The sequence below is a fragment of the Trachypithecus francoisi genome, unplaced genomic scaffold, assembly GCF_009764315.1.
Source record: "Trachypithecus francoisi isolate TF-2019V2 unplaced genomic scaffold, Tfra_2.0 Lachesis_group19, whole genome shotgun sequence".
In the NCBI taxonomy this organism is placed as follows: Eukaryota; Metazoa; Chordata; class Mammalia; order Primates; family Cercopithecidae; genus Trachypithecus; species Trachypithecus francoisi.
Genome location: NW_022681464.1, coordinates 44,932,407 through 44,956,599, shown reverse-complemented (window position 1 = coordinate 44,956,599; position 24,193 = coordinate 44,932,407). Strand labels below are relative to the sequence as shown.

Below are 24,193 nucleotides of genomic sequence, written 5' to 3'. Positions count from 1 at the left end.
CAAGAATGCAGAGCACATGTAGAAGGACCGTAGATCTCTGAGTCACTACATGAAGGAGAGCTGCCCAGAAGAGCTGCTGGACCCCATCAGGCTCCATGTGAGTGAGAACTAAACTTGGATTATTTTAAGCCTCTGAGAGTTCAGGAGCCATTTGTGACAACAGCTAGCACATATTACCTTTCCAAATCATGACATGCTCTATGAGATGGATTTGCAGAGTCTTCCTACCTCCGCTTTTTTCTTAGAACTCTTATTTTCATAAAATATTGAATCATATGTCTCTTTGGGAGACACCAATTATATTTCCCAATATCAATTATTATGTCTACAGTAGAAAGAGAAACCGTAAGATTCTCCAAAATGGAGAAAACAAAACATGGCTTAATAGACTCGTGCTGCCGGCTTCATGCTGCCTGTAAAAATCCAGAGAGCTCAGTGGAATTCCAAAGGATCTCTCTGTTTGGGCTTTTGTTTTTTCCTGTGTTGCCCCTTCTGCCTGAGGTGCCTTTCCCCTCTTCTCTGCCTGGCACCATCTCACCGATGTTGAATGGTCCAGCTCAAATGGCGGCTCTCCTTCAAAACCTTTTTCTAGCCAGCCCCAGGCAGAATTAATCACTTCTTCTTTTTTTGTCCTTGAAAAGGTCATCAACGACCTCCTAGATGACAGACCAATGTCTTATTTTCAGGTCTATATCCTATTTCATCTCTTTTGCATTTGTTAATATTAAAAACGTCCTCTTTATTTTTTAATACCCTTTTTTAGTATTTGAGATTCTGCTCCCTATACATTCTGTGCTTACCTTTCTCACCACTCTTCTCACCCCCTCTTCTGGCCCCTTCTGCACTTTCTCCTTAGATGTTGATGTCTCCCTGTTACATCCTTGACTCTCCTCTTACTTCATAAACTCACTAAATAATTTCATCCTCTCCCATCACCAAAAGGGATGTCTCCCGCTGAACTCTCTCCTGGACTCCAGACTCATATTTCCAGCTATTCACTAGAAATCTCTGCCTGGATGACTTCCAGGCACTGCATAAAATGGACCAATTTCCTTCCTCCCCAAGCATGCTCTGCCTCCTGTATCCCTTCTCTCAGTTAGCATCATCACCAATTCACAGTTACCCAAGCTAGTAACCTCAAGAGTTCTCTCTCCTTCTCTCTTTCTCATCTTCCATATACAAATATTGCCAATTCTTATTTTAAAAGTCCTCATGTAAAGAAAAGAATGTTGTCAAGTGCAGTGGCTCACACCTGTAATCCCAGCACTTTAGGGGGCCAAGGCAGGAGGATCACTTGAACCCAGGGAGTTCAAAACCACCCAAGACAACAACAGTCTCTACAAAAATTTTAAAAATTAGCCAGGTGTGGCAGCACATACCTGTAATCCCAGCTACTTGGGAGGCTGAGACAGGATGATTACTTAAGCCCAGAAGGTTGAGGCTGCAGTGAGCCATGATCATGCCACTGCGCTCCAGCAGTCTGAGCAACAGAGTAAGAACTTGTCTCGAAGAAAAAAATATATATATATATATGGATGGCCACAGTGTCAGAGACCTAAGTTCAAATTTGACTCAATGACTTCCTAGTCATATTACCTGGATCAAGTTACTTAATCTCTCAGAGCTTCTAATTTCTTATCATAAAATGGGGATAATAAGTAAATTTGGAGGTCTCAGGGGTGTTGTAAACATTAAATGAGGAAACACGTGGAAAATGGCTAGTGTAGACAGATCAGATACTCATACATTTTAGCCTTTGTTTTCCTCTAAATACCCTTGTTACACTGCCCCCTTTCAAGACTTCATCACCTCTCACCTGGATTAGCGTGATGGCTATAGAATGACTCTGCCTCCCTTCTCTTCCCCGTTCCCACTCCCAGATGGGTCTTTTCCTTCAGATCTCTGGTGCTATGCTCTTCTCACACACAGGTTCTATCATACCTGGCCTAAAACTTTTGTGAACTCCCAAAGATAAAGCTACTCATCACTCTCCTCAGTCATCATGTCTTTCCCTGACCACAACATGTCTGTTCTAGTTGGAGCCTTTTTGATTGCAAGGTACAACTTAAAGACTGTTAAGTTTCACCCAAGGACACCAGAGCTCTGGGAAAGACAGTAGCATTGCACCAAGCTCAGGCCTTAGCCAAATACAAAGCCCACTACACCTGTTCTGGTCCCAAAACCTGGAATGGCTGTGGAATGTAGTAAGATAACTTTTTTGGTCTCCATACATATTTGAAACTAGAAGAGAAATCCCCCATGTGCCAGCTCACATTCAGAGCAGTTGGTAAAAGGTGAAACCCAATGGGAATTCAGACCAGGTGGGTCTGATGGCAGGGGGTCGAAGCTCTGCTGCCTGAGGAGAAGAGTGAGATCAGGAGGAGCAGGCCACATGTGAGGGATGTGAGAACCTCTCTACCTGCTTAAAATCCTGAAGGGCTGAGAAAAGAACTGCATACATTCTATCTGTTGACCAGGGTAAGCGCTAAAGAAGCTTGCCGTTCACCAAGGTTGTAGTTGGAAAAGGGATTATCTGGTAGAAATGAGAGCCCTAGGATGTTGCATGCATGTGTATAGAGCCTGAACTTTGACTTTACATGTGATGCAAGGAGCCCAAAAAGAAAGGCTAAACAGCAAACCCCGCCGGGCCAGGGAGAGGCAAACACAAAGGCTTGCTGTGGGGCCATTTCCCTCCTCACCCCTGTGCTGCTCTGCTCTCCACAGTGTACGCTCTAGCACAACTCTGCGCACCCATGGTTCAGCCCCCATGATTTGCCTCGGCCCCTCCTTTCATGCAAAGTCACCCCAGGTCCCCCAGACAACTGGCAACAGTCTCCTTGTTTCCCAACGTGAAAATCTTGAGCCATGACTGGCTTGGCTAGCTCATCTCTGCAATCCAGGCCACAAGTCATGGAGCCCTGAACAAGCTATAAGCTGGCTTCTTTGAAACCACATGTCTGCCCCTGGTTCCCTTAGGCATGAACCAGGGATGGGCTCATGTGGCTGGCTTTGGGGAGCAGCAAATACAGATGAGTAGGGAGACGACGGTCACTTTCCAAGAACAACGCACTGTGCTCAGACTGTTCCTCTAACCGGGACACACTCTTCATGGGCCTCCCACAGCCTCTTCTCTGCCTGACAAAGATCAAATGTCTCCAGAAGGCCACTTCAGGCCTCCAGGCAGCAGCAGCAGCCCCCCTCTAGGCTCCAACAAGCACGTTGTACTCACCTGCATATAGTATACCACTTACATGTTGAATCACAATTATTTGTTTACTCATGTGTTGTTTACTAGACTGTGGGTTTCTCAAGGGCAAAGACTGTCTCTCAGCTGTCCTCGTATTCCCAGTGCCCAGCACCATTCCTGCTACCACCCAGGAGGGACTCCATGAGAGTTCATCATTTGATACATGAGCCAAGTCACCTGCACATTTTGTCCCATCTACTCAGCACTCTACAGAATCCCCCCCATAGCACAGTATGATGGATCAAGAGTCCAGCTTCCTTGGGTTACAGGTAAAGAAACATGGCCTCTGGCAGGTGAAGGAGTTTGACAAATTCACATGCCTGGTGAGCAGAGGCCCTGCGATGGGAAGGACGTCTCTCTCCTCGGGCTCCTCAGTCAGGCAAGGGATCTGCTCACAGCACAGATGTCTCCGAAGAGCGAGAGTGGATGGGACCCTACCAACCACCACCAGCTCCAGTGGGCTGCAGGGGGCCAGCCTCCTAAGAGTTTTATCAGACTCAGAGTAGCTTTAGAAGTACAAATGTTTCTACAACCTCTGCTGCACTACAGGAATCACTCCTCTTGTTCTTTATTGAGCCACCCTCAATGCAAACCGGGTCCTCCCTGAGAAAGGTCTGATCACCCCTAGCTTTTGAAGTTAACATCTGGGCCCTCTCTGTGGATCAATGACACAGGCAGAGAAAGGACAGATCTGTCTCAGTGGCCCCAGCATAAGCGATTCAAGTCTAGGACTCTCTGATCTACCCTGCAGGCTTATTCCATTGTCCTGGAGCGGGGCCACGCTTACACAGGAAGCCCTGTGTATCACGCTGCACCGTGGGCAGAAACATTACAAAGTCCTTCCTATGACTGATAAACAGTGTTTGGTTTGGATCAAGAGGAAAAATAAGGCGCTCAGGATAATAGAGGCGGATGGGGAAAACACACGGGATTCCAAAATGAGAGCAAAAGAAGACGATTACTTTGAACCATTAATGCAGTAACAAACTCTAGGAACAATGAGCATTGGCCAGAACAAGCTTCCTGCCATCCAGCTGCAGTCAAAGCTGAGAGTTCACGGAGGCCAGAGAACTGGCAGGAGCTGTGTTATGACTGGGGGAGAACAAACAGGCCAGGTCAAGAAAGGCAAGCCCCCTTCAAAGGACAACATCTCAGGGCGTAGATGACTTCAGCTGCAGTCACTAACAAAGAAAGGTGTCCCCTCCTGCAGAATGATAACATGAGACAATCTGAAAGGAAGAAAAAGGCAGATGGCCAGGCTGTGGCTGAAAACTGTTAACGTTGCTCTCTAATAATAGGGTGATAGTATTATTTGTTTTTGTGAAACTGCTTTAGGAGGTGGTGGGTGGTGGGTGGTGGCTGACCCCACTTCACCAGGGATTCATGTGAGGAAACATTGTGACTGTCTCACTAACTCCAGGACCTTTTGTTTTGCTGAGTGAGGGATGCAAGTTGAGGGGGAAAACCAAGCTGCTCAGGATGTTGGAAGCAATTGTTAGAGGCTGTGCAAGGGGTAAGTAAGAGGACAGAAGACACCGCGGGCAAGGGAGAAGAACTTGGGCAGCAGGAGTAGGGGGTAGAATAAAAAAAAGTTTGATGGGAAATTTAATTTACTAAGAGGTGTGAGCTGGGATCTTTCATCTCCGTTTCTTCATGTGCTGAAGATTTCAGTAAAATAAGTCCTTCTTCCTAAACACACCATGGAATGTGTTCTTTTTACGGGATGCTGATTTTGGAACCGGGTGGATGTGGGGTGAGAGCTGAGTTCCCTGCCCCAGCTAAGTTATACTTTTGAATAAATTGTTTCTGTGGAACTTACCATGCCAGGATCTCAGGCCTTTGACCAAAGTGCCAACTTGGCATGAATAAAGGAAAATAATTTTTTCCCTTATCTCCACTCCCAGAGCTCTGCAATTGCAGTGAAAGCTAGATGATTTATTAATAATTTAGTACAGTACTTATTCAGAAATTTTGTGCTTTGTTTTTCACTGTGGCAAACTAATTAGGGAAGAATAGAGTTGAAAAAAAGGGAAGTTGCTAGGCAGGGCCTAGGAGGAAAAACCAAAATAGACTTTTTATCCCCCCAGATCTAGGCCCAGTGAGGATAATTAGGCCAAGTTGTCCCAGCGGGGTAGATGTGGATGAAGTCTGGGTAGTTCAAAGGCTGAAGACAGAAGGGATTGACTAAAGAAGAAATCGAAAAAGAACTGGGCAGGTGTGGGCTCCACAGTCCAGAAACCTGAGCTGGCTGGATGACTGGGCTGGAAGGGAACTCAGATGGGACAGCAGTATAGGTACCTGTGAGGCCTTGGGAGCTTTAATAGTCAGGATAGGCCAAGTTATGCCGCATTAACAGATACACTCCAAAACTTCCAAAATACAAAGTGAGACAAGCTGCTGTTAATAAAGCAGCTTCCTTGGTTAGTTCTCCTCCATACGGCTACCCAAGGCCCCAGGCTGCTTCAGTCTTGTAGCTATGCCTTCCAGAACACGACTTCCAAGGTCGCTGCTGAACAGGAAAGAATTAACAGTACAGAATAAATAGTAAAGTGTATTACCCACTGTGGTAGCCACTAGCCATCACATGAGACCAGTGGCTACCACAGTGGACAGTGCAGATATAGAACATTTTCATCCTTGCAGAGAGTTGTGGTGGACAGAGCTGGCCTAGAGATTTACACAGCGGACTTCGTTGCCCCTCCAGGAGATGGCCTTCATCACTTCTGCCATATCCCATTGGCTGAAGCCCAGTCCCTTAAACCCAGCCTCACTGCTACATAAGCTGGGGTGTGTGCGCCCAGAAGGGAGTGGGATTGGTGAGACTCCAGCCACTCCCACAGGGAGCCTTGAAGGAATCTCGCCAGCTTGGAGGGACCCAAGAACTGCCCACTTCCTAACGGACCAAGGAGCAAACTGCCGAGCGCAGGACCACAGAATGACCGTGTTACTCAGTGAGGTCCTTCCTTGTACAATCCAAAGACGGAGTGAGAGGAGCGGAGAGGGAGAGGGAGAAAGCCCTGAAAAATGTCTGAAATAGAATTTTTCTCTAAGCTTGCGAGTAGAAAATTAAGTCCAATTTTATTTGATTTAGAAGAAGTAAAGAAATAGAGCATTTTTTTTCCACTTCAGTGGATCCTGGGCAATTTTTTGTTTTTGTTTTTGTTTTGTTTTGTTTTGAGACAGAGTTTTGCTCTTGTTGCCCAGGCTGGAGTGCAATGGTGCAGTCTCGGCTCACTGCAACCTCTGCCTCCAGGGTTCAAGAGATTCTAAATCCCGCCTCAGCCTTCTGAGTAGCTGGGTCTACAGGCTACTGCGCCACCACATCTGGCTAAGTTTTGCATTTCTAGTAGAGATGGCGTTTCACCATATTGGCCAAGCTGGTTTCAAACTCCTGACCTCAGGTGATAAGCCTACCTCGGCCTCCCAGAGTGCGGGGATTACAGGTGTTAGCCACAGCGCCCGGCCAATCCTGGGCAATTTTTATCCACTACATCGTTTAAATTGTGAAAGTGTATGAGGACAGCAAACATGCCCCTAAGGGTTAGCGCCAGATGCCAAGTGACGGCCACAGACCACCTGCCATTCCTCTCCCACCAGAGATACTGTAACTTTTCTCTCAGAGGGGATCTGCAGGGAGGGAAAACCACAGTTTAAAATCCAGTAGGTCTGAGATTCCCTCCTGACACCAAAGTCAGGTCCTGTCAGCAGGGTTGGGCGGGGCCTGGCAGTCCTGATGTAGTGGCCACAGGTGGAGTCTGTGCTGGCACAGAGAATTTTGCAAAGGGCCAGACAGTGGGGACAGGACCAGGCCCCAGGCCACAGGGGCAGCAAGACTGTAACTGGGAACGCAATTCAGGATGTCAGAAGCCGGGAGGATTGGGGGATTTCAGGAAGCACGGTGCAAAGAAGGTCTGGGCAAAGGTTCATGCCGAGTTTTGTGCTCAACCCAGGGCCTCTGAGAGCAAGCTCCAAATGCAGCGGCCAGAAGGCATGGAGTGGGACCAGGCCTTAGCCACATCCTCTGCCTCTCCAAGTCTCAGGTCCCCATCCTGACCAAAGGAAATGATCTTTCCTACCTCCAGGTATTGTAATGAAGGTTAGATAGCACCTAAAAAAAGTTCTTTGTATAACCTTCTTTTATTGTGGATTTCTATTTTACTGTTATCTTTGAAGACCTAGCTACAGTCCGGCCTCCTTCATGAAGCTTACAACATTTTCTTCTCTGACCTTTTTCAAATTAATTTGAATTTCATAAGGCTACAGGCTGGTTTTCTAATTATCCCACAATTAAGTCACTACATATGCTTCTTACTGTTTTTTTCACTACTTTTTTCTTGTGTGTGTGTATATATATTTGTTCTCTAACTAGAATAGGAGATTATTATAAGTAGGGAGCTCTCTTAGAGTAGATTTACAATAGGTTCTCAGGGAATTATTTTACGAATTTAGATAGACAAGGGGCCCGCCCTGGTGAACTGCAAGGTCTATTTTGGTCTGAATAGAATTCATATGAGTTTTATTGATAACCCAGATATCACTCTGAATCCTTATGTTAAGGAAATCTGAATCAAAAAGCACAAAGATGTTCTAATTTGTGAAAGAGGGAATCTCAACAAAGCCATGGCTTGTTTCTAGAATATTTTGGATAATTCCACCTCCAAGCATCACAAAGAACATCTAACTAACTGCCCAGAGAGGGGCGAGGAAGCAAGCGACCCCAGGGGTCCCATGAATGAGCAGCTTCCACCAGGGGGAGGGCCTCACGCAAGTAGACGCCTCTGCCTGAAAAGAAGGGGCTGGGAGACTTTAGGAGGAAGATGTCAGAGCAGGGCCTGGCCAGTCTCAAAATCTTGGAACCCTAAGCTTAAGTCGAGAGAGGTCGTCTTGGTGACGAATAGAGGAAATATTGTTTATTACACTAAGTTGTAAACATATGGAACAGATTATGCTAAGAATGTCAGGGGGAAATATACATTGATTTTAAGTGGATTCAGATCAATTCATGCATAATGGACCTTATTATTAATAGGTTCTTAAGGGAAAGTTGGAAATATTCTGCGGGTGTCATCACGAATCCTTCGAGATCAATGTCAGATAGCAAAACTCTACAACTCACCCAACAAACCTCTCCCAGCACCACGTCAGAGGCACTCACTCACCCTGGCCTGACATTCTACAGCACTGATTCAGTTCTTATCTCTTTATATCTTGCAGCCAAGAGCCTTGAGCTATATCTACATTGAATGGGATTAATTAAATTTAGAGACAGTGGGGTGGTTGGTTGAAAAATGGTTTGTCAATACTAAAAAATTTATAAATACCGACAACCTCCCTCATTCCAACTCAGTGAAATCAATCCAGTCATTTATTCAACCCCCAAAGTAGTGCATTCCACCTTGGGGTGTTGCCAACTAGAGGTACATGACCACCAGCCATCAGAGCTTATCTTGATCTTGAGACAGGAGTCAGCCAATATTTTAAACCAAACTCAAGTGGAAAACACAAGAGAAAGAGGAAGTAGCTAGAGTCTACTGTTCCTAGACACAAAAAGAACTAACTTGACTGCAGACAGGAAGGGTTGCAACTGGGAGGGGAGTTAGGAATGGGCTAGAGTAGAAGCATTGCCTCAGTTTGTGGCTTAGGAAAAGAAATGCCAGAGGGGGATGACTGGCCAAGGATGCACACTGTGAGTTGAAGGTGGGGCCAAGGGCCACCTCCTCTCTCCCATGCAGGGTTCAATCCCATCCGAGACAAAACTATTTTCACACTATGCTGATTAGTTTATTGGAGTCCAGCATGAAGAAATTTATACCTTGATGTCTGGAACTGAGATTGAAATCACTCTAGAATTTTGTTGGAAATGCTAACATTAAACAAAAAGGTGTGGGCTAGCAACAGTTTTAAGAAAGTCTGGACATTCTGGCATTCGGGGAGATGTGTTCAAGACGCCTTCTCCTGGGCGCACACACCCCAACTTGTATAGTAGTGAGGTTGGGGTTAAGGGACTAGGTTCCAGCCAATGGGACGTGGCCGAAGTGATACAGGCCAGCTCCCGGAGGGGCAGCAGAGCCCCTTGTGACCCCTCTAGACCAGCTGTGTCCACTGGAACTCTGCAATGGTGGTGATGTTCTGTACCACACTGTCCACTGTGGTAGCCACTGGTCTTACGTGACCAAAGAATTAATTGAGAGGTTGGGAAGGTTGGGAAGCAGACTGTCAAGAGGACCAGCGATAGAATAATAGTACTGGTACTGGCCTCAAGTAAACAGAGCGAGAACGCCTGCTCCCTCACACCATTGGTGGAGCTGTGGGACGACACCCGTACATGTCCTCTGCTCTGAATTTTTAACCTCTTCTGTTTTCACGAATAGCAAAGTTCTGGCTGTTGTTATCTTTCTCTCTTCATTTGTTCAAAAAGGTTATTGTGCAAGCTTAGCATATCATTATCTGATATTTTCTAAATTTGGCACTCATGGTTTGTACAGGATCAAGGTTGTTCAACCACATTCACTGGGGAACCCATTAGCAATACAGGGCCATTTCAATTCTGTCTGACCTTGGCCTAAAGTAAGGACTATATTTTATGTCATGGATTAAGATACACAGTACATTCAAACACACAACTGAAATAAAGTTTTTATGAAATAACACTAGCCTCACTACAGAAAAGCCGCTTGGATATTTTCTGTTCTATTTATTCACTTATATAAATGCTCATCACCACACTCAGTGAACCACAAGTGGTTCATGATCTACAGTTTGAAAACCCTTAGCATGAGGACAATATACACATTCAGCCCACTCCTCACAGCCACCATGTTCTTGCAGGGGACTGACTCAGGGTCTTCCGGCTCAGCCAGACTCACAGCTGGTGGGATCTGATAGATAAATGGCGCACCTACTAATCCCCATGGCTGCTTCCAACTTGGGCTTCTTTCTGGGCTCCCTCTCCTTGGAGAAGCCCCTGGGGAAGGCCCTTTCACAGCCCGCAGGCTGCTCCTGGTGGGAATGATGCAACGGATGAAGGAGTCCTCCATGACCATGACCACGTCCAGATCTGAGGGCAGGGGCAGGGAGCTCACGGTGGCTCAGCAGACACTGATAAGGAGGATTTGGGAACAGCCTTTCTTCCTTTCACTATCATTTTAAAACTTCCCATTCTCAAAACGATGTTCAAACCAAGTCTGCAAATGTCATAAAACAACTTATAGGCCCTCATGTTCTCACCCTCTGTTGAGAGCGAATTGTTCCTCCACCGTGGCCAGGTCCCTCCCGGGGCTGGCCTGGCTGCGTGGTAACTCTGCTCTGCTTTTCTGAGGTTGGGGTGCACTCCCACCTTCGGTGGCCCTGGCAACCTCCTGGGAGCAGCAGGGAAGCATCCCTGAACCCGCCTTTCTCCCGTTCCTCCAGTGCCTTTGCAAGGTTACCCTTGAGTTTCCTGGTACCTTGGCCAGGCAGACCAGGCTGATCGGTTACCTCCTGCAGCTCCCATGTCTGAAATCTGCCCCTCTTTTCCGCTAATGGATCCCTCGGGAAAGGAGGTTTCTAATGACTAAAAGCGAATGAGGTTGAGCGTGCCCTATGATGCAAATAGCAAGGGTCGTGATAATTCTAGACCAAGTAACACCTGCTTGGCCACTGTTCAACTCCCGAGCGCACTGTGCTGAGCTGAAAGCTGGCGTCTGCCTCTGCAGGAGTCTTTAGCTGGGATTCCACTGGGCTGGGTCTAGAGGGGGCTTCTCTCAGAAAAACTCAGGGCATATTTCCCCACATTATGGCCTATCCTCTCTAGAAAGACATTTTATTTCAAAACCTATTGGTGTGCTAGTTCTGTGAAATTCCTCTTAGTGTAAGCCCTGAACAAACTTCTTTGGCGGCGAGAGCCCTGGAGCCGTGTTAGAATGCCATCTCCCCTGTGTTCTTTTCTAGGAAAAATCCTAAGAGACCAGGACGCAGCCAGCTTCCTGTTGAAGATTCTAAACCCTTGTGTTTCCCATCAGGACAAAAGAGAAGGGGCTCTCCAGGCAGGACCCCGCAGAGGGTGGTGTGAGCAGGGGCTGGAAGACAGGAGAGGCAGGGCATGAGTCTAAACCAGCCTCAGGGCCATTCCTCACTGCGGGGGGAAGAGGGTAGGCAGATGGCTCAGTTAGGAACTCGGGGCGCCTGATCACTCCAGTTGACAGAGGCCTCGCTGTCTTTTCATTTTCATCCTAAAATGATTAGGTTTGAATGCTGAGGTTTCATGTTGAAAATGTAATGAGAACCTTCGTGGATTGGAATGAGATGCAGAAAGCTGCGCGGATGGGGTTTCTTTCTGGGGACTGGGCAAAGGGAAACGCTGAGGCAGGAAATTGATCTGGCGCCTTCCAAGACCTTCGGGTTGCTGGGCAGCCACTTCTCGGGATCCTAATTTTCCAGCTCTTTCCTGAGCACTGCCGCCCGCTTTTTTGTCTCATAATCAAAGAGAGAGGGGAGACACACTGTGGGAAACAGTAGTATCTGGCCCTGCTAAGCAATTACTCGGAATGAAAGGTTTGCCATCTTATAAGTAGCACTAAGCAGGGAGGGGGGAGGTCAAGAAGAGGCCAAAAAGGGAAAAACCTCAATTTCTTCAGCTGCCACCAAAAGAAAACCAGACAAGTGTTTGGCTTGGACATTGTGGGTGCCCAAACAATCAGGTAAAAAATTTAAAATCTGGTGACTGTAACCATTTTGAATTTATGATGCTAAACAACTAGCTTTCTATGGTGTTTTTTTCCCCCAGAAACTTCGCAAAGAATAAAAATTTACCTCCAGACCAAGAAGATATATTGGGTCTTTGTTTGAACATCTTTTGAAGGACTTGTGTGCTGAAAAGCAAATCACGGCCTGTTGCTTCAAAAATGCTGATTTCAAAAATTCTCTTGTTTTCAATATCACTCCCAGATACAACTGCACATATCCCCTGTTCTTAAAGAAACTTCTGAATTCATAGCACAGCCAACTGAAATTTGTGGTCGTCATTTGTGGGTGTATTTGGTCAAAAGTAAAATAGCCCTGCTGAGAACGCCAGGCTCAGAGCTGTATTTTGGGCATGGCGGTTCTCTGCGGTCTCTACAGCTGCATTGCCCAGTTACAGCATGGCACATGTCCCTGAGTTCTGGGTTTCTGAGTCTGTCCGCACACTTATTTTACTTCCCTGGGCATCATCCATGAAAGAGAGCACAATTCCTCTTGGGTGAGAATGAGAGAAGCGGGAAAGAGCCATTCTTTTCATTGCAGTGAGGACATTGCTATGCTTACAGGAGTGAAATCTGCACCCTTGGAGATGGTAACTGTGAGAGTTTTGCTCATTTCAATGGCCTTCACTTCACCCTTCCACGTCATTGAAGTGGTCAGAAATAAAACGTTGGAGTCATTTACGCAATAGAAAGAGAGTGGGAAATGATCAGTAATTTGCAAATACAGTTCTCATTTACTCCCACCAAGTTCATTTGATAAACCTCACCATTCCTGGCTTACTTGACCCAGATGCTCTTCAGAGGATGTTACCAAGGGAACAGATTATCACTGCTTCTTGCCTTCCAAGAGCATTCTTTATCTGAGTGGCTGAAGATGGATGAAACCGGGTTCCTGCAGTTATGACGTAACCACTGTAAACTCTGTGGAGCAGGAAGTGGGTGTTGTTGTCATGGGGTCATGGGGCTTCTTCTACACCCGCTTATATCTATTAATACTCCAGGCAGTTTGGCAGCAGACTTAGGGAATCAAGGGAAGCCCCCGGTAAAGGTAGTGGACACTAAGGGCAGCTCTTTCCCACTCTGAGAGATATAGCATGCCCCTGTCTCTCTTGTTCCCCCACAAGATCTTCCCCCATGCTGAGGCCCATTCACTTCCCCTGCTTGAACAAGAAAGAGGTGAACGGCTTTTTCTATGGGGCATGAGAAAGAAGTGCAAACACTTTTTACCACTTACACCTGGGATACCACTTAGATCAAATCTCGGAAGTTTTCTTGGCATTCAAGAAACAGAATCTTCACTCTTCTAGCCACCATAGTTTTTGACAGATGTATGAGAGATGCAGCCAAGGTTTTGTCACTTTGCTGAATTCCTCAGTGATGGTTCTCAGTTACAGAACATGCCTTTGACACTGCAGGGGAAAGCTTCACAATTTTACTGCTAGGTGTATATATATATACCTAGTATGTATATATAGATATATATATACATACACACACACATACACACACATATGTATTTGACTATATACATGCCATTAATATAAACTTTTTTGCATTTGGAATACACTTTAGTCCCTGAAAACCAAGAGCAGTTCCACACTAGCAAAGCTGAAAATGTTTAAGGACAGCAAAAGTGGAACAGAGTGAGCATGAGCCTTCAGATTCTGCCCCACTATGGGCCATGGGGACCTGCACATGCTAGTCAGGAAGGGCTGAATGGCCCATCCACCAAGGCAGGTATTTAACGATGCTGTGAGGGACTTGTCATTACATGCCAGACAACAGAGCATTGGTGTGCCGCTTCATTTCCAAGCAAGAAGCAATGCTTGCTAAGTGAAAAAGACTTGAAACATCTCCCCGTGGCTAGGGAAAAGGAAAAGATGGAAGCTGCTCCCAGGTGGCGTAAGGAAAGGAGAGCTAGAAAAAGACAAATCAACAAACATATATTCGTTACACACTGCTTAGGTGAATCCAACGTGCAGCCAGGTTGGGAACCTCCAGGTTTGAGCACATGTACTAAAACGAAGAGAATTCTGGCTGTGGTGTGGATTTAGCCATTCTTAACAAATCCTTCTGCTGCCTTCAAAGGGCCCTGACTTCCTTATTCTTAATAAGAGAAAATAAAATCTGAAGTCTTTTGAGTTACCTATCAGATTCCTCAATTACTAGATTGGCAAAACTTCAAAGATTTGACAACCCACTCCGGGGAGGGTGTAGGAAAACAAGTGCACTCGTAGACGAGGGTGGAAATGTCAGAACGACAGAACACCTTCCAGGGCAACTTGGCAAATCTAGTATAATTTCACTGACTCTTTGACACGGTAATTCTATTTCTGGGAATTGATCCTACAGAAGTAACTGCACTCATACAAAATGTCATATTGACAAAGTTATTCACTGCAGCATGGTTTGTAACAACAAAAGATTGGAAACAACTCAAGTATTCATCTATAGAAGATGGGTTTAATAAATTATGACACTCCTACATAATGAAATACTAGGCAGCTGTTAAGGAACAATGAGGACACAGTTTAAATAGGGATGTGGAAAGGTGTCAAAGACAAGCATAAAAGGAAAGGTGCAGACAGAATGTATTTGCTCATATTTACATCAAGGAACATTGGACTAATATTCAAGAAGCAAATAGAAGTAGTTACCTATAGGGAAGAAGTGATGGGGAGATAGAGAACAGGGTAGAAAAAAAGATGAGTGGTTTTCAGACTTCTCAATCTATACCTTTTTATATTTGACTTTTGAATCATGTGATTACATTAACCATTTCTCCTAAAATTATTTTTTAAAAAATCCTGAGGCACTCCTCACCACACACACACAGTGATCAAACACAGATTTTTACACTGGATGAGTCGTTTTGATTATTACAGTCAAGATTCTGGTACCCAAAAAGTACAAAACAGTCATGAATGACCCTTCAGAACTTGAAAAAAAGAAAAAATCTTTGTTAAATAATATGCTGTAAGCCAAGTTTTTTTTTTTTTTAATGGAATAGAAGTATTAAGATTCATAAGAAGTTTAAGAATCAAAGAAATTTAGAAATCAATTGTCTCACTCATTTCTCCTTCAGATAAGGAAACACTGGTCCAGAAGTTTTGGTCACTTGCCCAAGGTCACACGATTAGAGTCAGAGGCAGCCCTGGAATCTAGCCCTCCTGGCCCTAGGTCACTACTCTGTATTCAATCCCAGTTCCTCCGGCAATACGGGAGATGAACTCTAAGACCAGTCTGGAGGGGTAAAAAGGGAGAAATGTAATAAAAGTGAACCTTATTTGATGCCTAGTAAGTTGGAAGGAAACCATCTGTTTTCCATGTTTAGTGGAGAGGGAACTAGAATTTATACTACAACGAGGTATGAGATAGAAAGAGGAAATTCCTAATTTGTGTGTTATGGACAAAGGTATCAGCAAAGAAGGCTCTGATGTTGCCTTCACTAGAGAGTTTTAAAGACAGGGTTTTATTTCTCATCAGCATTTATTTCTAAATCATGTCTCATTTAACATAGCTTGATAATTTGGGAAGGACCTCAACCTCATCCAAGACACGATTACCCCCTCAACTGCCCAATGCTGACTCTAGCAGCTATGTCTGCATTTCCAGCTCTTTGGGGGAGAGAGGTAGTGTGCTGTACTGAGAACAGTTCCCTACTAAATTTCTTTTTTTTTTTTTTTGACAGAATATTAAGGTTTTTTTTTTTTTCATTTAATAGCAAATATTTATTGAGTGCCTACTATGTGTCAGGTACTGTTCTTAGTAAATATCCCTGTTAGTTTTTTTCTTCTTCTTCTTTTTCTTTTTATTATACTTTAAAGTTCTGGGATACATGTGCAGAATGTGTGGTTTGTTACATAGGTATACATGTGCCATGGTGGTTTGCTGCACCCATCATCTAGGTGTTTTTGTTTTTGTTTTTGTTGCCCAGGTTGGAGTGCAGTGGTGTGATCTCAGCTCGCTGCAACCTCCGCCTCCCGGGTTCAAGTGGTTCTCCTGCTTCAGCCTCCTGAGTAACTGGGATTACAGGTGCTTGCCACCATGCCTGGCTAATTTTTTGTATTTTTAGTAGAGACGGGGTTTCACTGTGTTAGCCAGGATGGCCTCAATCTCCTGACCTCATGATCCGCCTGCCTCAGGTTTTAAGCCTTGCAAGCATTAGGTATGTCTCCTAATGCTATCCCTCCCCGTTTTCCTCCACCCCTTGACAGGCCCCAGTGTGTGATGTTCCCCTCCCTGTGTCCATGTGTTCTCATTGTTCAACTCCCACTTATGAGTGAGAACATGTGGTGTTTGGTTTTCTGTTCCTATGTTAGTTTGCTGAGAATGATGGTTTCCAGCTTCATTCATATCCCTGCAAAGGACACAAACTCATTCTTTTTTATGGCTGCATAGTATTCCATGGTGTATATGTGCCACATTTTCTTTATCCAGTCTATCATTGATGGTCATTTGGGTTGGTTCCAAGTCTTTGCTACTGTAAATAGTGCTGCAATAAACATACATGTGCATGTGTCTTTATAGTAGAATGATTTATTATCCTTTGGGTATATACCACCCAGTAATGGGATCACTGGGTCAAATGGTATTTCTAGTTCTAGATCCTTGAGGAATCGCCACACTGTCTTCCACAATGGTTGAACTAATTTACACTCCCACCAACAGTGTAAAAGCATTCCTATTTCTCCACATCCTCTCCAGCATCTGTTGTTTCCTGACTTTTTAATGATCACCATTCTAACTGGCGTGAGATGGTGTCTCACTGCAGTTTTGATTTGCATTTCTCTAATGACCAGTGACAATGAGCTTTTTTTCATATGTTTGTTGGCTGCATAAGTGTTTTCTTTTGAGAAGCGTCTGTTCATATCTTTTACCCACTTTTTGGTGGGGTTGTTTTTTCTTGTTAATTTGTTTAAGTTCCTTGTAGATTCTGGATATTAGCCCTTTGTCAGATGGATAGATGGCAAAAATTTTCTCCCATTCTGTAGGTTGCCTGTTCACTCTGATGATCGTTTCTTTTGCTGTGCAGAAGCTCTTTAGTTTAATTAGATCCCATTTGTCAATTTTGGCTTTTGTTGCAATTGCTTTTGGTGTTTTAGTCATGAAGTCTGCCTATGTCCTGAATGGTATCATCCAGGTTTTCTTCTAGGGTTTTTATGGTTTTAGGTCTTACGTTTAAGTCTTTAATCCATCTTGAGTTAATTTGTGTATAAGGTGTAAGGAAGGGTCCAGTTTCAGTTTTCTGCATATGGCTAGCCAGTTTTCCCAACATCATTTATTAAATAGGGAATCCTTTCCACATTGCTTATTTCTGTCAGGTTTGTCAAAGATCAGATGGTTGTAGACGTGTGGTGTTATTTCTGAGGCCTCTTTTCTATTCCATTGGTCTATGTATCCATTTTGGTGCCAGTACCATGCTGTTTTCATTACTGTAGCCTTGCAGTATAGTTTGAAGTCAGGTAGCATGTTGCCTCCAGCTTTGTTCTTTTTGCTTAGGATTGTCTTGGCTATATGGGCTCTTTTTTGATTCCATGTGAAATTTAAAGTAGTTTTTTTCTAATTCTGTAAAGAAATTCAATGGTAACTTGATGGGAATAGCATTGAATCTATAAATTACTTTGGGCAGTATGGCCATTTTCATGATATTGATTCTTCCTATCCATGAGCATGTAATGTTTTCCATTTTTTTGTGTCCTGTCTTATTTCCTTGAGCGGTAGTTTGTAGTTCTCCTTGAAGATGTCCTTCACATCCCTTGTAAGTTGTATTCCTAGGTATTTTATTCTCTTTGTAGCAATTGTGAATGGGAGTTCACGCATGATTTGGCTATCTGTTTATCTATATTTACCAAGCAAATGGAAAGCAAACAAAAAGCAGGGGTTGCAATCCTAGTCTCTGATAAAAGAGACTTTAAACCAACAAAGATTTAAAAAAAGACAAAGAAAGGCATTACATAATGGTAAAGGGATCAATGCAACAAGAAGAGCTAATTATCCTAAATATATATGCACCCAATACAGGAGCACCCAGATTCATAAAGCAAGTTCTTAAAGACCTACAAAGAGATTTAGACTCCCACATAATAATAGTGGGAGACTTTAACACCCCACTCTCAATATTAGACAGATCAATGAGACAGAAAATTAACAAGGATATTCAGGACTTGAACTCAGCTCTGGACCAAGCGGACCTAATAGACATCTACAAAACTCTCCACCCCAAATCAACAGAATATACATTCTTCTCAGCACCACATAGCACTCATTCTAAAACTGACCACATAACTGGAAGTAAACACTCCTCAGCAAATGCAAAATAAAGGAAATCATAACAGTCTCTCAGACCACAGTGCAATCAAATTAGAACTCAGGATTAAGAAACTCACTCAAAACCACACAACTACATGGAAACTGAACAACCTGCTCCTGAATGTCCACTGTGTAAATAATGAAATTAAGGCAGAAATAAATAAGTTATTTGAAACCAACGAGAACAAAGACACAATATACCAGAATCTTTGGCACACAGATAAAGCAATGTTTAGAGGTAAATTTATAGCACTAAGTGCCCACATCAGAAAGTGGGAAAGATCTAAAATTGACACCCTAACATCACAATTAAAAGAACTAGGGAAGCAAGAGCAAACAAATCCAAAAGCTAGCAGAAGACAAAAAATAACTAAGGTCAGCAGAACGGAAGGAGATAAAGACACAAAACAAGGTTTAAAAAATCAATGAATCCAGGAGCCGGTTTTTTGGAAAAGATTAATAAACTAGATAGGCTTCTAGCCAGACAATAAAGAAGAAAAGAGAGAAGAATCAAATAGACACAATAAAAAATGATAAAGGGGATATCACCACCGACCCCACAGAAATACAAACTACCATCAGAGAATACTATAAACACCTCTACACAAACAAACTAGAAAATCTAGAAGAAATGGATAAATTCCTGGACATATACACCGTCCCAAGAGTAAACCAGGGAGAAGTCAAATTCCTGAATAGACCAATAACAAGTTCTGAAATTGAGGTAGTAGTTAATAGCCTACCAACCGAAAAAAAAGCTGAAGACCAGACAGATTCACAGCTGAATTCTATTGGAGGTACAAAGAGGAGCTAGTACCATTCCTTCTGAAACTATTCCAAACAACAGGAAGAGAGGGACTCCTCCCTAACTCATTTTATGAGGCCAGCATCATCCTGATACCAAAACCTGGCAGAGACACACACACACACACACACACACACACACACACACACACAAAATTGCTGTCCAATACCCCTGATGAACATCAATGCAAAAATCCTCAATAAAATACTGGCCACAACAGAGATATAGACCAATGGAACAGAACAGAGTCCTCAGAAATAATACCACACATCTACAGCCATCTGATCTTTGACAAACCTGACAAAAACAAGAAATGGGGAAAGGATTCCCTATTTAATAAATGGTGCTGGGAAAATTGGCTAGCCATAAGTAGAAAGCTGAAACTGGATCCTTTCCTTACCCCTTATACGAAAATTAATTCAAGATGGATCAGAGACTTAAATGTTAGACCTAATACCATAAAAACCCTAGAAGAAAATCTAGGTAGTACCATTCAAGACATAGGCATGGGCAAGGACTTCATGTCTAAAACACCAAAAGCAACGGCAGCAAAAGCAAAAATTGACACATGGGATCTAATTAAACTAAAGAGCTTTTGCACAGCAAAAGAAACTACCATCAGAGTGAACAGGCAACCTACAGAATGGGAGAAAATTTTTGCAACCTACTCATCTGACAAAGGGCTAATATCCAGAATCTACAAAGAACTCAAACAAATATACAAGAAAAAAACAAACAACCCCATCAAAAAGTGGGCAAAGGATATGAACAGACATTTCTCAAAAGAAGACATCCATACAGCCAACAGACACATGAAAAAATGCTCATCATCACTCGCCATCAGAGAAATGCAAATCAAAACCACAATGAGATACCATCTCACACCAGTTAGAATGGCAATCATTAAGAAGTCAGGAAACAACAGGTGTTGGAGAGGATGTGGAGAAATAGGAACACTTTTACACTGTTGGTGGGATTGTAAACTAGTTCAATCATTATGGAAAACAGTATGGCGATTCCTCAAGGATCTAGAACTAGATGTACCATATGACCCAGCCATCCCACTACTGGGTATATACCCAAAGGATTATAAATTACTCTACTACAAAGACACATGCACACGTATGTTTATTGCGGCACTATTCACAATAGCAAAGACTTGGAATCAACCCAAATGTCCATCTGTGACAGACTGGATTAAGAAAATGTGGCACATATACACCATGGAATACTATGCAGCCATAAAAAAGGATGAGTTGGCGTCCTTTGTAGGGACATGGATGCAGCTGGAAACCATCATTCTTAGCAAACTATCACAAGAAGAGAAAACCAAACACCGCATGTTCTCACTCATAGGTGGGAACTGAACAATGAGATCACTTGGACTCGGGAAGGGGAACATCACACACTGGGGCCTATCATGGGGAGGGGGGAGGAGAGAGGGATTGCATTGGGGAGTTATACATGATATAAACGTCATGCACATGTACCCTAGAACTTAAAGTATAATAAAAAAAAAAAAAGAAAATACTAGAAAAAAAAAAAATAAAATAAAATAAAATACTGGCAAACTGAATCCAGCAGCAATATCAAAAAGCTTATCCACCACGATCAAGTTGGCTTCATCCCTGGGATGCAAGGCTGGTTCAATATATGCAAATCAATAATCACAATCCATCACACAAACAGAATCAATGCCAAAAACCACATGATTATCTCAATGGAAGCAGAAAAGGCCTTTGATAAAATTCAACACCCGTTCATGCTAAAAACAATAAACTAGGTATTGATAGAACATATTTCAAAATAATAAGAGCTATTTATGACAAACCCACAGCCAATATCATACTGAATGGTGATAAAAGCTAGAAGCATTCCACTTCAAAACCAGCATGAGTCAAGGATCGCCACCAATCCTGTTCAACATAGTATTGGAAGTTCTGGCCAGGGGAATCAGGCAAGAGAGAGAAATAAAGGGTATTCAAATAAGAAAAGAGGAAGTCAAATTGTCTCTGTTTGCAGATGACATCATTGTATATTTAGAAATCTCCATCATCTCAGCCCCAAAACTCCATAAGCTGATAAGCAAGTTCAGCAGAGTCTCAGGATACAAAATCAATGTGCAAAAATTCCTACTACATTTCTGAAGTGGTTACAGTGTAGAACACAGCCTCCTATATGGTGGTGAAGATGGACCCTCTGGTCCATCTGAAATCACACTGCCCCATTCTAACTCAGTTCTGCCACTCTTCAGCTGTGAAGCTGGGACAAGTGACTTAGCTCCCTGTGTAATGCAATAATTGAACCTGCCATGCCAAGCACAGTGCTTGGCACATATTTTGTTTTTTTGTTTGTTTGTTTTTTGAGACAGGGTCTCACTCTGTTGCCCAGGCTGGAGTACAGTGGTGACATCTCGACTCACTGCAACCTCCACCTCTGGGGCTCAAGTGATTCTCCTGCCTCAGCCTCCTGAGTCGCTGGGATTACAGGTGTGCACCACCACACCCAGCTAATTTTTGTATTTTGGTAGAGATGGAGTTTTGCTATGTTGGCCAGGATAGTCTCAAACTCCTGTCCTCAAGTGATCTGCCCACCTCGGCCTCCTGGAGTGCTGGGATTACAGGTGTGAGCCACCACACCTGGCCTTGGTTAACTCTCAGGAAATGCTATATTCTGTGGCAAAGCCTGCTGTATTTATCAAAATATGTCTCCTCTCCATCGTTGGCACACACTAGACTAGGTGTCCCCACATTTAGGTGGCTTGACTGTGTTTCCCCATGGGAAGTGGGTGGGAGTGATGTGTGATACTAAGCCAGGCCCTTGTAGACTTCCTGCACATCTTCCTTCATGCTCTTTCCCACTCTGGCTTGATGCAGATAAGCCTGGAGAACTTGAAAGCCCAGGAGTTTAAAAGGATGGTGCCATAGGAGGGAAAAGGCTGAAGTCTGAATAACTGCATAGAGGAGAGTTAGTCACTGGCCAGGAAAGCCCATTTGGGACTTTCACATGAGAGACAAGTAAACTCCATTCTGAGCCACTGGCATTTCATCTTCATAGCTTATAGCAGTGAGCCTCACCAAAACTTATATAAAGAACTCTTAAGGACAGTGGCCTTGCAGCCTTGCCACAGACATCAGCTGTTTGGATCAGTTCCCTCTAGACCTTCTCTCATCATTGCAGTCGATTCTAAAATCTGGGCAGAACAGGAAAGAAGGAAGAGGGACCAGAAGGTAGACAACTTCAGCTTCTTCTCATTTGTTATTCTATTTTTGCTGATACTTGCTTCAACTACTATAAGTAGCTTTCTGGCTTTTAGAGAATCTCTGTGTATTTTCTCACCTTCACATCCAGGGACTCCTTGTGGGTGGCTTCTTTGGTCTAGCCTGAATTGATGTTTCTTTTCACACTCCAGGGTGGACACGAAAATCACTGGCCATTTTCCACATGACGTCAGCCTTGGTGAAGTAGCATGAAGTGCTCCATACAGCACAGAAAAAGTTCTCCTGCTATAAGTAAATATTTGTTGAGTGAATTAATGACCTTTATGCCAACTCTTATTGACATGAAAGGCTATGATTAATTATCTTATGAATAATTTGCCTTGTTCGATATATATTTTACTTGTATTAAATGCTCAATTGAATCAGCTAGTATTTCTTTCTCTGCACCATTTCTTATCAAATGTTTTGGCATAGAGTTTATTATTAAATTAATAAATACAATAGATATTAACATTGACAAAGAGGTTGGTCTATTAAGTTGAAAATTCCCTTGTTTTCTAGCTACCAAACCCTTGATTATTTGAGTTTTACAACTTCTGAAGCAATGGTTGAAGATGTGAGAAAGGCTTTTTTTTTTACTTGTTTCCCCTGCCACATGCCTTCTTCACAGTCATACGGCAGTCTCATGGGAAACCCACACTTGACCACTCTCTTTGATGCTCAGGCAGCTCACACATCATGAGCCTTTTTTATTTTCAGCTTTAAGCCAGCTTCTGACTCAACGTTCAACACATGAATCAATCATATGCTGAGCAGGCACGTTGGATTGGGGAGTCTTTGTCCTAATTCCTTGAAATTCATCTCTTTAATGAATATGTCATGTTCTATTTCCTTAACAGAGTCACTTGTAACTTCCTATAGAACACATTTTTCTAAGACCAATTCAAAGATATCCTTCCCTCAACCCCTTCTCTTAATGATTAACAAATGAATAATTGGATGTTAAGATGAATGGATAGATGGATGTGGGTGAACAGATAGATGGATTCTGGTCTTCCTGCCTCTATACCTACTCATCAGAAGAACCCTAGAAACCTCAGCATCAATTTGTACCTTTGGATATGGTCCTTCAGGTGCTTAGAATTTAGATCAGGTGGCCTTCCAAGTGGTCATCTGTGCTTCCTTGCCAATATTCTAAGGAGCCATATTGAAAAATTTAAACTACCCAGGCAAAAGCTAAACCATTTAGATCATTTTCTCAGAAATATAGAGGTATTGGAAGAAAAATCAAATAATAAATCTTATGCAACTTTTGACTTTTCTATTCAGAAAAATCTGAAAAATCTAATCTGAAATTTAGTTTCCTTAGGTTTTATTAGCATCTTGAGTTTAAATATTATTTTCATGAGGAAAGTACAATTTTTCTACATTTTTTCTTCCCTCTGGCATAGTTACAGACATGTTGCCTGACTCTGCCTGTTTAACACCATTTACGACTGGTCTGTGATTGGTTCAGAGGACATGTGCATGGGCTTTCTTAGAAGCAGCAGCATTCAAAGTTAAAGTGACATTTGTTCATTCAAGAAGCAAGCTCCACCAATTGGCAAAGACCTCTTTGCAATAAAAATAGGAAGAAACAGCCTTTTTATCATCTAAGGTACCTGTAGCAGATTCACTGAGCAACTTTCTTCACTCTCTTATTCATTCATATTGTGTAGAATGCACTGGATTCTATCTTCTTATAGTCCTGTAGGGAGGAATCATGGTGGCTTTTATCCAGCAAGTTTTGGCAGGCTCCAGCTATACATTGTTATTTGATTAAGGATTTGGCATATGAGCTAAGGTAAGTCTTTTTATGGCATTATCCAGAATCAGCTTCCTAGTAAAT

At 43.2% G+C, this 24,193-nt stretch overlaps 1 long non-coding RNA gene across 1 annotated transcript in view; it reads right to left on the bottom strand.

Moving 5' to 3' along the window:
- The window catches only part of LOC117064157, a 151,246-nt gene that overhangs the window by 54,805 nt on the left and 72,248 nt on the right, over positions 1 to 24,193 (bottom strand). Inside the window, exons 3-4 of the long non-coding RNA XR_004429294.1 lie at positions 23,967 to 24,052; positions 22,424 to 22,590 (exon numbers count right to left, since the gene is read on the bottom strand). This is a non-coding gene — a long non-coding RNA (uncharacterized LOC117064157). The remainder of the gene's footprint in view (positions 1 to 22,423; positions 22,591 to 23,966; positions 24,053 to 24,193) is intronic.